This window comes from Manis pentadactyla, chromosome 2 (genome assembly GCF_030020395.1).
Source record: "Manis pentadactyla isolate mManPen7 chromosome 2, mManPen7.hap1, whole genome shotgun sequence".
Taxonomy (NCBI): domain Eukaryota; kingdom Metazoa; phylum Chordata; class Mammalia; order Pholidota; family Manidae; genus Manis; species Manis pentadactyla.
The window spans coordinates 75,308,880-75,323,773 of NC_080020.1; positions in this window are offsets into that span (position 1 = coordinate 75,308,880).

A 14,894-nucleotide genomic window follows, 5' to 3' on the forward strand; every position below is an offset into this window, starting at 1 on the left:
ATGTAAGATAAAGGTAGAAAACTTAGTTTAGTGTTGTAAGAGAGCAAATGTAGATGATCAGGTGTGTGCCTGTAGACTATGTGTTAATCCAAGCTAGACAAGGGCAATAAAACATCCACGGATGCAGAAGATTTCTCTCAAAACAGGGGGGGTGAGGTTCTAAGCCCCACCTCTGTTGATCCCCAATTTCTCACCTGATGGCCCCCCTGCGACTGTGCCTGTCTTAGGTTGTTCCTCCCTTGAGGAATCTTACCCGTCTCTGGCTAACCAGTCATCTTCCGGGGCCATACAGGGAGATGTAAAGTTGGTAAGTGAGAGAGAAGCCATATTGCTTGAATAGGTTACCTTTTAATTCTTTGAAGATTTATGCCCTGTGGCTTCTATGCCCAACATTTGTCTTGAGGTATCTTTACCACTTGGAGGAATTATGATACTCGGTAAATTCGATACAAGGCACGAATTCTATTTAAGGGTTGTAATTAGGAAGGAAGAAGAAAAGCTATAGAAGTAGCAGGCGGAAGAAAACATGGGAAGATTGATTATTTCTTTGACATATCTTCTTGTAGAGTAATTTAAGCATGTATAGGTTTTAAACTACTAATTAAATTGCACACACACATTAACATAATAGGAATACAGTTATATAACCAAAGCAGATCTATAATTACCAGCCATCTCCAGTGAGGCCAAGAAAACCAGTTAGGCACCCTAGGCATTTGTGACAATTTGTCTATGATATGATGGATATTGTCCAACTGTACTTGAACAGTCTGAGAGAAATCAGACAAATTAAAACAGCCCATTCCTGGGAATTGTTCACATCCCATATGTTCTTTTAACAGTAGATAGTCTGTAGTTGTAAGATTTTGGAGCGCTACAACTTGCACTTCTCCTAATTCTTGGTTGAGTTCCAACAGTGTAGATCCAGTCAAATTTGTTGTTTTACTGTATGCACAGGCCAACTTAGATATCTCCTTCATTCCAAAGGCAAGTCCATGAAGCGGTGGGATGAATGCAGCTACAACTGCAGCATCGCCTAGATCTTTTTTGAGGTGTTTTGATGATCATCTTCTGGTATGACTCTTCCAGAGAGTGCTGATGTTGGAAGTTCTTCTTCATATCGTATCTTAGTTCATTTTCTGGGTAGCCAAATTAGGCTTTAATCCTCTGTATAAACACAAACAGACCCATTGCCCACACTTTGATCTGCCCTTTATACCATTGTGTAGAACTCTTTGGAGGTCACCACACAGGAACTGCTTTTTTTTTTTTTTTTTTAAGAAAGGAATATTATCAGAAAAGTGTACCTCCATAGCCGATCATCATGACACCCTTTAAGTGATCAAAGTAAAGGATATTTAAAGCATGCATTAATTGTTGATTTACAGTTAGATTTATCCTATCATGGAATAATCCCCCTTTTCTTTCTTTATTTCTTTTTTTTTTATCTTTAATCTACACTTACATGAAGAATATTATGTTTACTAGGCTCTCCCCTATACCAGGTCCCCACTATAAACCCCTTTACAGTCACTGTCCATCAGCAAAGCTAAATGTTGTAGAATCACTACTTGTCTTCTCTGTGTTGTACAGCCCTCCCCTTTCTCCCACCCCCCCTATGCATGCTGATCTTAATACCCCCTTCTTCCTCCCTTCCTTATCCCTCCCTACCCACCCATCCTCCCCAGTCCCTTTCCCTTTGGTACTGTTAGTCCATTCTTGGGTTCTGTGATTCCGCTGCTGTTTTGTTCCTTCAGTTTTTCCTTTGTTGTTATACTCCACAGATGAGTGAAATCATTTGGTATTTCTCTTTCTCCACTTGGCTTATTTCACTGAGCATAATACCCTCCAGCTCCATCCATGTTGCTGCAAATGGCAGGATTTTCCCGCTTCTTACGGCTGAGTAGTATTCCATTGTGTATATGTACATCTTTATCCGTTCATCTACCGAGGGACATTTAGTTTGTTTCCAATTCTTGGCTATTGTAAATAGTGCTGCGATAAACATAGGATAGGGGTGCATTGGTCTTTCTCAAACTTGATTGCTGTGTCCTTAGGGTAGATTCCTAGGAGTGGAATTCCTGGGTCAAATGGTATGTCTGTTTTGAGCATTTTGATGAACCTCCATACTGCTTTCCACAGTGGTTGAACTAGTTTACATTCCCACCAGCAGTGTAGGAGGGTTCCCCTTTCTCCACAGCCTCTCCAACATTTGTTGTTGTTTGTCTTTTGGATGACAGCCATCCTTACTGGTGTGAGGTGATACCTCATTGTAGTTTTAATTTGCATTTCTCTGATAATTAGTGATGTGGAGCATCTTTTCATATGTCTGTTGGCCATCTGTATTTCTTTTTTGGAGAACTGTCTGTTCAGTTCCTCTGCCCATTTTTTAATTGGGTTATTTGTTTTTTGTTTGTTGAGGCATGTGAGTTCTTTATATATTTTGGATGTCAAGCCCTTATCGGATGTGTCATTTACAAATATATTCTCCCATACTGTAGGGTTCCTTTTTGTTCTATTGAGGATGTCTTTTGCTGGACAGAAGCTTTTCAGCTTAATATAGTCCCACTTAATCATTTTTGCTGTTGTTTTCCTTGCCGGGGAGATAATGTTCAAGAAGAGGTAGCTCATGTTTATGTCTAGGAGGTTTTTGCGTATGTTTTTTTCCATGAGTTTAATGGTTTCATGACTTACATTCAGGTCTTTGATCCATTTTGAGTTTACTTTTGTATATGGGGTTAGACAATGGTCCAGTTTCATTCTCCTACATGTAGCTGTCCAGTCTTGCCAGCACCATCTGTTGAAGAGACTGTCATTTCGCCATTGTATGTCCATGGCTCCTTTATCAAATATTAATTGACCATATATGTCTGGGTTAATGTCTGGAGTCTCTAGTCTGTTCCACTGGTCTGTGGTTCTGTTCTTGTGCCAGTACCAAATTGTCTTGATTACTATGGCTTTGTAGTAGAGCTTGAAATTGGGGAGTGAGATCCCCCCTACTTTATCTTCTTTCTCAGGATTGCTTTGGCTATTCGGGGTCTTTGGTGTTTCCATATGAATTTTTGAATTATTTGTTCCAGTTCATTGAAGAATGTTGCTGTTAATTTGATAGGGATTGCATCAAATCTATATATTGCTTTGGGCAGGATGGCCATTTTGACGATATTAATTCTTCCTAGCCATGAGCATGGGATGAGTTTCCATTTGTTAGTGGCCCCTTTAATTTCTCTTAAGAGTGACTTGTAGTTTTCAGAGTATAGGTCATTCACTTCTTTGCTTAGATTTATTCCTAGGTATTTTATTCTTTTTGATGCAATTGTGAATGGAATTGTTTTCCTGATTTCTCTTTCTATTGGTTCATTGATAGTGTATAGGAAAGCTACAGATTTCTGTGTGTTAATTTTGTATCCTGCAACTTTGCTGTATTCCGATATCAGTTGTAGTAGTTTTGGGGTGGAGTCTTTAGGGTTTTTATGTACAATATCATGTCATCTGCAAATAGTGACAGTTTAACTTCTTCTTTACCAATCTGGATTCCTTGTATTTCTCTGTTTTGTCTGATTGCCATGCCTAGGACTTCCAGTACTATGCTAAATTACAGTGGGGAGAGTGGGCATCCCTGTCTAGTTCCCAATCTCAGAGGAAAAGCTTTCAGTTTCTCGCTGTTCAGTATAATGTTGGCTATGGGTTTATGATATATGGCCTATATTATGTTGAGGTACTTGCCCTCTATTCCCATTTTGCTGAGAGTTTTTATCATGAATGGATGTTGAATTTTTTCAAATGCTTTTTCAGCATCTATGGGCATGATCATGTGGTTTTTTCTTTCTTCTTGTTGATGTGGTGGATGATGTTGATGGATTTTCGAATGTTGTGCCATCCTTGCATTCCTGTGATGAATCCCACTTGGTCATGGTGTATGAACCTTTTGATATACTATTGTATTTGGTTTGCTAATATTTTATTAAGTATTTTTGCATCTACATTCATCAGGGATATTGGTCTGTAATTTTCTTTTCTGGCAGGGTCTTTTCCTGGTTTTGATATTAGGTTGATGTTGGCTCCATAGAATGAGTTTGGGAGTATTCCCTCCAATTCTATTTTTTGAAAAAATTTAAGGAGAATGGGTATTATGTCTTCTCTGTGTGTCCGATAAAATTCTGAGGTAAATCCGTAGAGCCCAGTTGTTTTGTTCTTGGGTAATTTTTTGATTACCGTTTTAATTTCCTTGCTCATATTTGGTTTGTTTAACTTTTGTGTTTCTTCCTTGGTCAGTCTTGGAAGGTTTTATTTTTCTAGGAAGTTGTCCATTTCTTCTAGGTTTTCCAGCTTGTTGGCATATAGGTTTTCATAGTAGTCTTTAATAATTCTTTGTATTTCTGTGGAGTCTGTCGTGATTTTTCCATTCTCATTTGTGATTCTGTTGATTTGTTTTGATTCTCTTTTTCTCTTAATAAGTTTGACTAGAGGCTTATCTATTTTGTTTATTTTCTCAAAGAACCAGCTCTTGGTTTCATTGATTTTTGCTATTGTTTTATTCTTCTCAATTTTGTTTATTTCTTCTCTGATCTTTATTATGTCCCTCCTTCTGCTGACATTATGCCTCATTTGTTCTTCTTTTTCCAATTTCAATAATTGTGATGTTAGACTATTCATTTGGTATTGTTCTTGCTTCTTCAAGTGTGCCTGGATATCTATATACTTTCCTCTTAAGACTGCTTTCTCTGCGTCCCACAGAAGTTGGGGCTTTGTGTTATTGTTGTCATTTGTTTCTATATTTTCCTTGATCTGTATTTTAATTTGTTCGTTGACCGTTGATTATTTAGGAGCATGTTGTTAAGCCTCCATGTGTTTGTGAGCCTTTTTGTTTTCTTTGTAGAATTTATTTCTAGTTTTATACCTTTGTGGTCTGAAAAGTTGGTTGGAAGAATTTCAATATTTTGGATTTTGCTGAGGCTCTTTTTGTGGGATAGTATGTGGTCTATTCTGGAGAATGTTCCATGTGCACTTGAGAAGAATGTATATCCTATTGCTTTTGTATGTAGAATTCTGTAGATGTCTATTAGGTCTATCTGCTCTACTGTGTTGTTCAGTGCTTCCGTGTCCTTACTTATTTTCTCCCCTGTGGATCTATCCTTTGGGGTGAGTGGTGTGTTGAAGTCTCCTAGAATGAATGCATTGCAGTCTATTTCCCCCTTTAGTTCTGTTAGTATTTGTTTCACATATGCTTGTGCTCCTGTGTTGGGTGCATATATATTTAGAATGGTTATGTCCTCTTGTTGGGCTGAGCCCTTTATCATTATGTAGTGTCCTTATTTATCTCTTGTTACTTTCTTTGTTTTGAAGTCTATTTTGTCTGATATTAGTAGTGCAACCCCTGCTTTCTTCTCGCTGTTGTTTGCCTGAAATCTGTTTTTCTGTCCCTTAACTTTTAGCCTGTGCATGTCTTTGCATTTGACGTGAGTTTCTTGTAAGCAGCATATAGATGGGTCTTGCTTTTTTATCCATTTTATTACTTTGTGTCTTTTGATTGGTGCATTCAGTCCATTTACATTTAGGGTGACTATTGAAAGATATATACTTATTGCTATTGCAGGCTTTAAATTCGTGGTTACCAAATGTTCAAGGTGAGCCTCTTTAGTTTCTTACTGCCTAACTTAGCTCACTTATTGAGCTATTATATACACTGTCTGGAGATTCTTTTCTTCTCTCCCTTCTTATTCCTCCTCCTCTATTCTTCATATGTTGGGTGTTTTGTTCTGTGCTCTTTCTAGGAGTGCTCCTGTCTAGAGCAGTACCTGTAAGATGTCCTGTAGAGGTGGTTTGTGGGAAGCAAATTCCCTCAGCTTTTGCTTTTCTGGGAATTGTTTAATCCCACCATCATATTTAAATGATAGTCGTGCTGGATACAGTATCCTTGGTTCAAGGCCCTTCTGTTTCATTGCATTAAATATATCATGCCATTCTCTTCTGGCGTGTAGGGTTTCTGTCGAGAAGTCTGATGTTAGCCTGATGGGTTTTCCTTTATAGGTGACCTTTTTCTCTCTAGCTGCCTTTAAAACTCTTTCCTTGTCCTTGATCTTTGCCATTTTAATTATTATGTGTCTTGGTGTTGTCCTCCTTGGATCCTTTCTGTTGGGGGTTCTGTGTATTTCCATGGTCTGTTCGATTATTTCCTCCCCCAGTTTGGGGAAGTTTTCAGCAATTATTTCTTCCAAGATACTTTCCATCCCTTTTCCTCTCTCTTCTTCTTCTGGTACCCCTATAATATGGATATTGTTCCTTTTGGATTGGTCACACCGTTCTCTTAATATTGTTTCATTCCTGGAGATCCTTTTATCTCTCTCTATGTCAGCTTTTATGCATTCCTGTTCTCTGGTTTTAATTCCATCAATGGCCTCTTGCATCCTATCCATTCTGCTTATAAACCCTTCCAGAGTTTGTTTCATTTCTGCGATCTCCTTTCTGGCATCTGTGATCTCCCTCTGGACTTCATCCCATTTCTCTTGCGTATTTCTCTGCATCTCTGTCATCATGTTTATGATTCTTATTTTGAATTCTTTGTCAGGAAGACTGGTTAGGTCTGTCTCCTTCTCTGGTGTTGTCTCTGTGATCTTTGTCTGCCTGTAGTTTTGCCTTTTCATGATGATAGGAATAGTTTGCAGAGCTGGAATGAGTGACGACTGGAAGAACTTTCCTTCTTGTTGGTTTGTGGCCCTCCTCTCCTGGGAGAACAACGACCTCCAGTGGCTTGTGCTGGGTAACTGCGTGTACGCAGGATTTCTGCTGCTTCCTGCCCGGCTGCCATGGAGTTTGTCTCTGCTGTTGCTGTGGGCGTGGCCTGGCTCGGGCAGCTGCTCCAATGTGGTGGAGTCGCGTTGGAGGGGTTGCGGCCGGGAGGCTATTTATCTCCGTAAGGGGCCTCTGTGCTCCCTGCACCCCAGGGAATTAGTGTGCCCAGAAATCCCTAGATTCCCTACCTCTGGATTAATTTCCCTGCCTTACCCCTTTAAGACTTCCAAAAAGCACCCTCCAAAACAAAACAATGACCACAAAAAAAAATTTTTTTTAAGTAAAAAATAAACTAATTAATTAAAAATGGCCACTCGTTTTTCTTTATTCTCCGGCACCAGCCTCAGGCATCTTCTCACCGGTCTTGCTGCCCTGCTTCCCTAGTATTGGGGTCCCTATCCCTTTAAGACTTCCAAAAAGCGCTCACCAAAACAAAACAACAACAACAACAACAACAACAAATTTGGCCACTCATTTTTCTTTTGTTCTCTGGTGCCAGCCTCTGATACCCGCTCGCTGGTCTTGCTGCCCTGTTTCCCTATTATTGGATTCCCTGTCCCTTTAAGACTTCCAAAAGCACTCACCTCAACAAAACAACAACAACAACAAAATGGCCGCTCGCTTTTCTTATCTCCTCCTCCGCCAGGCCTCCGGTACCCACTCACTGCTCTTGCTGCCCTGTTTCCCTAGTATCCAGGGCCCTGCACACGCACTGTGTCTGCGCTCCAGTGCGGATGGCTGGGGCTGGGTGTTCGGCAGTCCTGGGCTCCGTCTCCCTCCCGCTCTGCCTGCTCTTCTCCCGCCGGGAGCTGGGGGGAGGGGCGCTCGGCTCCCGCGGGGCCGGGGCTTGTATCTTACCCCCTTCGCAAGGCGCTGGGTTCTCTCAGGTGCGGATGTGGTCTGGATGTTGTCCTGTGTCCTCTGGTCTTTATTCTAGGAAGGGTTGTCTTTGTTATATTTTCATAGATATATGTGGTTTTGGGAGGAGATTTCCGCTGCTCTACTGACGCCGCCATCTTGGCTCTGCCTTATATATTGTTTAATATAGGTTCCCGATATACATTGGAATCCTAGAGTATATATAATATATTTTACTTAGCATAATTTATAAATACAAAATAAAACAAAATAAATAATAATTAAAAATATACAGTTGATAACTCAAGAAAGTAGATAAAAGTAGTTTTAAAATAAGCAAGTAAAGAGAAAAACAAAAACCAAGATTGACAACAAAAGCAAAATAAACCAGAAGAGACATATCAAAACAAATAGCAAAACTGATAGTCTAAACCTTACATTTTAGTAATCATATTAAGTGTAATGGATTAGCTGTCTGATTAAAAGGCAGTGGTGGCCCGACTAGATAAAAAAGCAAACCACATATATGTTGTTTAGAAGAGAGGTTTTTTTTATTGAGGTAAAATTAGTATATAACATTATATTAGTTTCAAGTATACAGCATAGTAATTTGATTTTTGTATGCACTACAAAATATTCACCACAATAAGTCTAGTTGCCTTCCACCACCATACAACTGACCCCTTCACCCATTTTACCCACCCTCCCCACCTCCTTCTCTTCTGATAACCACCAATTTGTTCTCTATACCTATTTTGGGATGTCTTTTTGTTTGTTCATTTGTTTTCTTTTATAGATCCCACAAATAAGTAAAATCATATGGTATTTGTCTTTCATTATCTGAATTATTTTACTTAGCATAATGCCCTCAAGCCCATCCATGTTGTCACAAATGGAAAAATTTTCTTCTTTTTTTATGGCTGAGTAATAATTTGTATGTATATATACCACATATTCCTTATGCATTCATCTATCAGTGTACACTTAAGTTGTTTCCATATCTTGGCCTTTATAAATAATGCTACAATGAATATAGGGATCCATATATCTTTTCAAATTAGTGTTTTCATTTTCTTCAGATAAATACCAAGAAAAGAATAGGTGGATCATATAGTAGTTTTATTTTTAAGTAGCTGTGGAACATCCATACTGTTTTCCAAAGTGGCTGTACCAATTTTCATTCCCACCAACAGTGTACAAGGGATCCTTTTTCTCCCTAACCTAAACATCTGTAGCACACCACCCAGAAGCTATGGATTTTGAGCCTTATAGCATGATTGAATATTACACAAGCAGATTGTGGTAGCTGTGTGGCTGTCTAGAAATAATCCTGACACATAAGATTGTACATCCCTGTCCTGCAGAAAGTGTGGCCATCTGACTAGATTTGATTTACATATCATTAGTGGAGGTGATAAATAAAGCTTCCCTTTTCCTGCTTTGGTGACTCTGAATCATGTATTAAAATGAATGTCTGTCATCTTGGGTCTCTAAGTGACTGTGATCTGAGGCTTACAGAAATTTTAAATAAAACACCCAAGGCCATACAATCTGTTACAGTACAGAGATGGAAATGGAACACTTGACTCTCATCATAGTCAAAGTGTGGACTCTTAATCACACAATTACAACAGAAAAATAGAAAAAGCAAAGGAACAGCAATTCCCAACAGAATAAATGCAATTGTCCCAAAATACATAAAAATGTTTGCCTCAGTAAAAACAAAATGAATATTTAGGAGAAATAACAATATCATGGTGTTGCCTATTAACTTGATAAAAATATGTGTAAATGCTCAATCATTCACAAAGTGCAGTATTAGAGATAATGCAGTGAAACAGGTCCTGCCATGCACTATGTGTGGTATTACGCTGGAATACTCTTTATGGAGAATGATTTGACAGTATTTACTTAATGCCATGATAATGAGCATTTCCTCAGATGTAGCAATGACAGTTCAAGGAAATTATCATAAACAGATAATTTCACAAGCACACAGATCTTAATGTGTATAGATATGTATGAAATGTTTTGTTACTTCCAATAATATTTTATAGGTCAATGAAAGCTGTATAACCATGTCAAAATTCTTACATACAGAATGCAATGCCATCAAATGCTTGGAAGTAAGATCATTAGAATGAACCCTAATGTCTACCACAACCTGACCATGTATCACCACATATTCAACATACATTTTCCTTCGTGAGAAGCATATTTTCCTTCTCCCAATGGCTATCAAATGAAAGTCTTCTTCAGTCATGGCCTCAGACTCGAAGGGAAGGATGCACTGTAGTTCCCACATAAGTTTCAAATATGGCCCTAGGTTCTATAGTCAGTAGAATTCTTCCTTTCTTTATTCTCTTTTAGCGCATGCGAAGTGAGTGTTGGAGCTTATGTTATCTTTGGTTTATTATGCCAAGAAGTAGTTGATACCAGGGTTATTGAAGGTCTTGACAGTCTTTTTTTTTATTAATTTTCTACTTATGATTTCTTTAGCAGCTCACATCTCTCAAATTCTTAGTTGGCTTCTTATCTATTTAATCCAATCATTTCCATGTGCAAACACTCATACTTTCATATTTTTTGAGTCTTGTTTTTGCATTTGCTGTGTTTTGTTTTCTGGATCCTATGCCTTTCTTTCTTTGTAGTTAGATTGGCTAACTTGAGCCCATATGGCTTTTATGAAAGAAAAAATGGCCAGGCCATTGATTTCCAGAATCAGTCTAATTCCTTTAATTTCTGCTTACAAAATAGATCATTCCTTTCTGAACCCATCTATTTACTGTAATTTCTATTATTCTCAACAAACAGATTCTACTTTCAAACTTCCTCCAAGAGAGCTAAATATTTATGAAGTAAGTCTTCTGGAAGGTGATTATATGATATATTGCTCAAACCAGGACACTTCTGAGAGGAAAGGGAAGACTACTAATAGTAATGCTGGTTCAATGGATGCAAATTGGCACTATACCAAGCAAATTTTATGGAAATTCACTCTAATTATCTGCTGTCCAAATCAGGGAAGAAGAGAATTTTAAAAAATAATTTGCCACTAAGTAACCAAGATCAACATCTCTCTAGGTTCCAAATACCATTTTTTTATTCTCTTTGAAAAGATTACTAATCCAATACCAAATATTCTAGATTTTTGCTACAGCAACAGCCCACTTCTGTATATTATATTCAGCACAAGGTGAAACGGGCTAGTTTATGTTGTGCTTAAAAAGCAATTCTAATATCTTTATAGTTTAATGCAACATAATTTTATTTCTCCTATATGCTACTTACCCATTATAGGAAGGCAGTGCACCCCTGACCACTTGTGTCCCCCTATAGTTCATATGTTGAAGTCCTAACCCTTAGTATTCTTCAGAATGTGACTGCATTTGGATATAAGGCCTTCATAGTAAAAGTTAAGTGGGGTCAAATTGGCATGCCCTAATCCAATAGGACTGGTGTTTTTATGAGAAGAGGAAGAAACGTAAGCGGTACGTACCCATAGAAGGACAACCATGTGAAGAGGCAATAAGAGAATAGACATCTGCAAGCCAGGGAGAGAGGCCTCAGGAGAAACCAAACCTGCTGACATGTTGATCTTGGAGTCTTAGACTCCAGAATTCTGAGAAGAATACATTTCTGTTGGTTAAATTACCTAATCTGTGGTATTTTGTTATGGCAGCCTTAGCAAACTAATACATAGACTCAGGGAACAAGTTGCTTTTTGCCCCATCTGAACATGGACTTTTGTGATTACTTGGGACAGGTGGAATGAAGCATGATGAATCAGCTACTACATAAATAAGTTTTTTACCAGGAAATTATATATACCTTTTTTTTTAACATTTCACTGGCCAAATAATTCACATGACCACACATGATAGTTTTTGGTTTCCAGTTCTACATGTAACGATCTTTGAAATTACCACTCTGTCCTAACAACAAGTATAAAACTTCAACAGATTTAAAAAAATTCAACAATTCTTCCTGGATATTTAAGAGAGAGGAGGATACAGGGCAAACTGCTGCTCCCAAGATTGGATAAACGGAGCAGTGAATTTGGGGAGTTACAACTTACTGGAGAGCAGAGACTCAGTGGAAGCCACAGCAGGAGCCAATGCTGGGGTTAGAAAATCTCTGACTGATAAATTGTTGGAGGCTTAGTGTGGACAAGTCTGATAATTAAAACTCCAGAGGTCCCAGTCATAGGAGAGTACATATCCCCATGTTTTGGATATTTAACTCCAGGAGCTTGCCCAGATTCTCACAGTAAATAACTGAGAAAAATCCCCTAGTGCTTCCAACAGTGGGAGGGGGAAAAGGACTATTTTGAAATATGCCAGAGCGCTATGTTCATCTTAACTAGGACTGAACTCAGGGAAATTAGTTAACAAGAACCTGAGCTTAACTGGGATAAGAGAAGTTATCAACCTCCCTACAGCTTTGGCCTTCACATGGGAAAGGGAAATGCCAACTGCAGTCCCCTCTGGCCATTCTGCCCACCTAAGGAGGCAAAAAAACTTAGAAACTCTGAACTGTGAACCTTCATATACAAATATATTTGTTGACATACATTTTTATTACCCTTGGTTAATTAACTATGAATAGAATTACTAAGTCATAGAATAGGTGAATGTGTAACTTCATTGAAAACTGCTGGATAGATTTTGTACCATGTTGCAGATTTTGTACCATTTTGTACTCCCACTAATTGTTCCATATACTTGCCCAAATCTGGTGATATGGATCTTTTTATAATTATGTATTCTGGAAGACCTGTAATGGTATCTCATTGTAGTTTTAATTTACATTTCTCCTATGGTTAATGATGTTGAGCACTTTTCCCGATGCCTATTGGACATTTGTCCACTTATAATTTGTCTTTTATAAAGTATTTCTTAAACTCCTACAATTTTGTTGAAGTTTCTGCCTTTTTTTACTATTGAGTTGTGCAAATTCTATATATGTTCTGTATATAGGTTTTTTGACAAATGTATCTATTGTGATATGAATATTCAATTTCTAGAAAGTTCTTTTTATGAGAGAAATGTTTTTCTGTTGTTGTAATACAAGTTAGCACTTTTCCTTTGTAGATTTGCTTTCTGTGCTCTTTTTAAGAAATGTTGCCACTTCCAATTTTGAAGATTTTTTTTACATTTTATTACACAAGCTTAAAAATTTTATCTTTATTATTTGTGTTTGTGATCCATCTGGAATTAATTTATATATATATTTGAATGTAACATCTTTTTGAGGGTTTATTACTCATAATACCAAAAAAAGTTAAGTTGTTTATCTTGTTCAAGTTTTAAGCTCTAGTGATTTTTGTCTATTTCTTTTAGCAATTATTTTTTTATTGAAATTTCCACCCTTATCTGATATACTTACTTATTTTGAAAATGTATATTTCATTCACAAATATTTAAGACTGCCTTATCTTTCTGATGAAAAGCCCTTTTTTATTATGTAACGCGAATTTTATCTTCTGATATTTTTTGAAGTATACTTTGCTGATATTCACATAGGCAAGTAAGTTTTTCTATGTTTAGTGCTTGTATGTTGTATCTTTTTTCCATATTATTCAATTTTACCTGAAATATACTTATATTTTTATTTTATAAATTTCTACTCTGATTTTAATGTAATTGAACCTTCATATTTAATTTCATTTGTTTATATTTTATATTTAAAATAGGCACTTATATTTTAAAATATAGTTTAAGCTCCATATAGTTGGTTCTGTAAAATCTTCAGTCATTATTTCTTCAAATATTTTTTTCTTCTCTACAGTTTTTCTCCTCCTAATATATATATATATATATTAGACTACTTACTATTTTTCCCACATGTCATTGAAGATCTGTTCTCATTTTCATTTCTTTTTCTTTTTCCACTCTTTCTTCACATTGCATAATTTCAGTTGCTGTACCTTTGGGTTCACTGGTCTTTTATTCTATAGTGTCCAATTTGTTGTTAAGCTCATCTACTGAAATGTTGGATATTTTATTTTTCAGTTCCAGAATATTCATATGATTTCTTTAATAATTTCTCTTTCTTTTCTGAGATTGCTCATTTATTCACACATTATTTTGATCTTTATTTCCTGAATACTGATTCCAACATGCAAGTATTTCTGGATATTATTGTATTGATGGGTTTTTGCCTCATTATGGGTTTCAGTTTTTCTGTTTCTTCATATCTTACAAACTTACAATTAAAAATTTCTGATCTTTTGGATGGCTACTTTGCTGAGTCTAGATTTTTGACTTTTCTTTAAAGATTGTAGAGTTTTATTTTTGTATGCAATATATTTGATAAGGGATCAGATTGCTTTATCAAGGTTCATTTGAAAGCTAGTTGAGGCAGGTCCAGAGTAGCCTTTTCACTAGGGCTAGAGTGGTCAATTCTAAGACATGTTTTCTTCCATGCCTTGTAGAGTCTTACCCTGAAAATAGATAGCTTATAATTTGGCCAAAGACACAAAAGGGGCCACATGCAGATATTTTGAACTGCTTCTCTATATAGTTGTCTCCCCTACAGTAACCTAACCCTCAAATTTCAACCTTCTCAGTTGTCCTGAACTGTTATCTCTGTTTCCTTACTGAGTGAGATTGTTTCTTGGAATATGTACTCGGTTTATTGGAGAAATTTTTCTCAAATTTATGTCTGTGGAGTCCTGGGGTTAACTAGAAAGATTCTGTAAGTTTGAAATTTTTTCTTAGTACCTGTGCTTACTTAAGTTTGAAAAACTTGAATAAAAAAATGTTACCTAAAATAAAGGTCAAGCAATTGACCTGAAGTTGCAGCATGGTTATAAAATGAAGCTAAAATTACAGAATTGGATAATTTTTTCCCCATGATGTCTTACTGACATAGGAAAGGAAGAAAATAAATATGTTTTTTTCATGATTTTATGTTATCAAAACAAAGTTCTCAAAAGATTAAGGAAGTTGGAGATTCAAGACAGTGGTGTGAGAGGTGAGATAGAGAACTTCTCCCCATTACCACATGTATTATGAAAATATAGTTAATACAACTAAACCTGAAAGAGCAACAGAAAAGAAGGCTGCACCAGACTGCATACACCTGGAGAACAGAGAAGACTTTGTGAAACAGGATAACATACCAAAGCCTTGATCCAGCAGGACCCAAGCCCTTACCCCACCCCAGCTCACTGGCAAGAGTAAGAGAAATGGAGTGGGAGAGGGGGTGGAAGCCTAAGACTGCTGAACACCCAGCCCTGG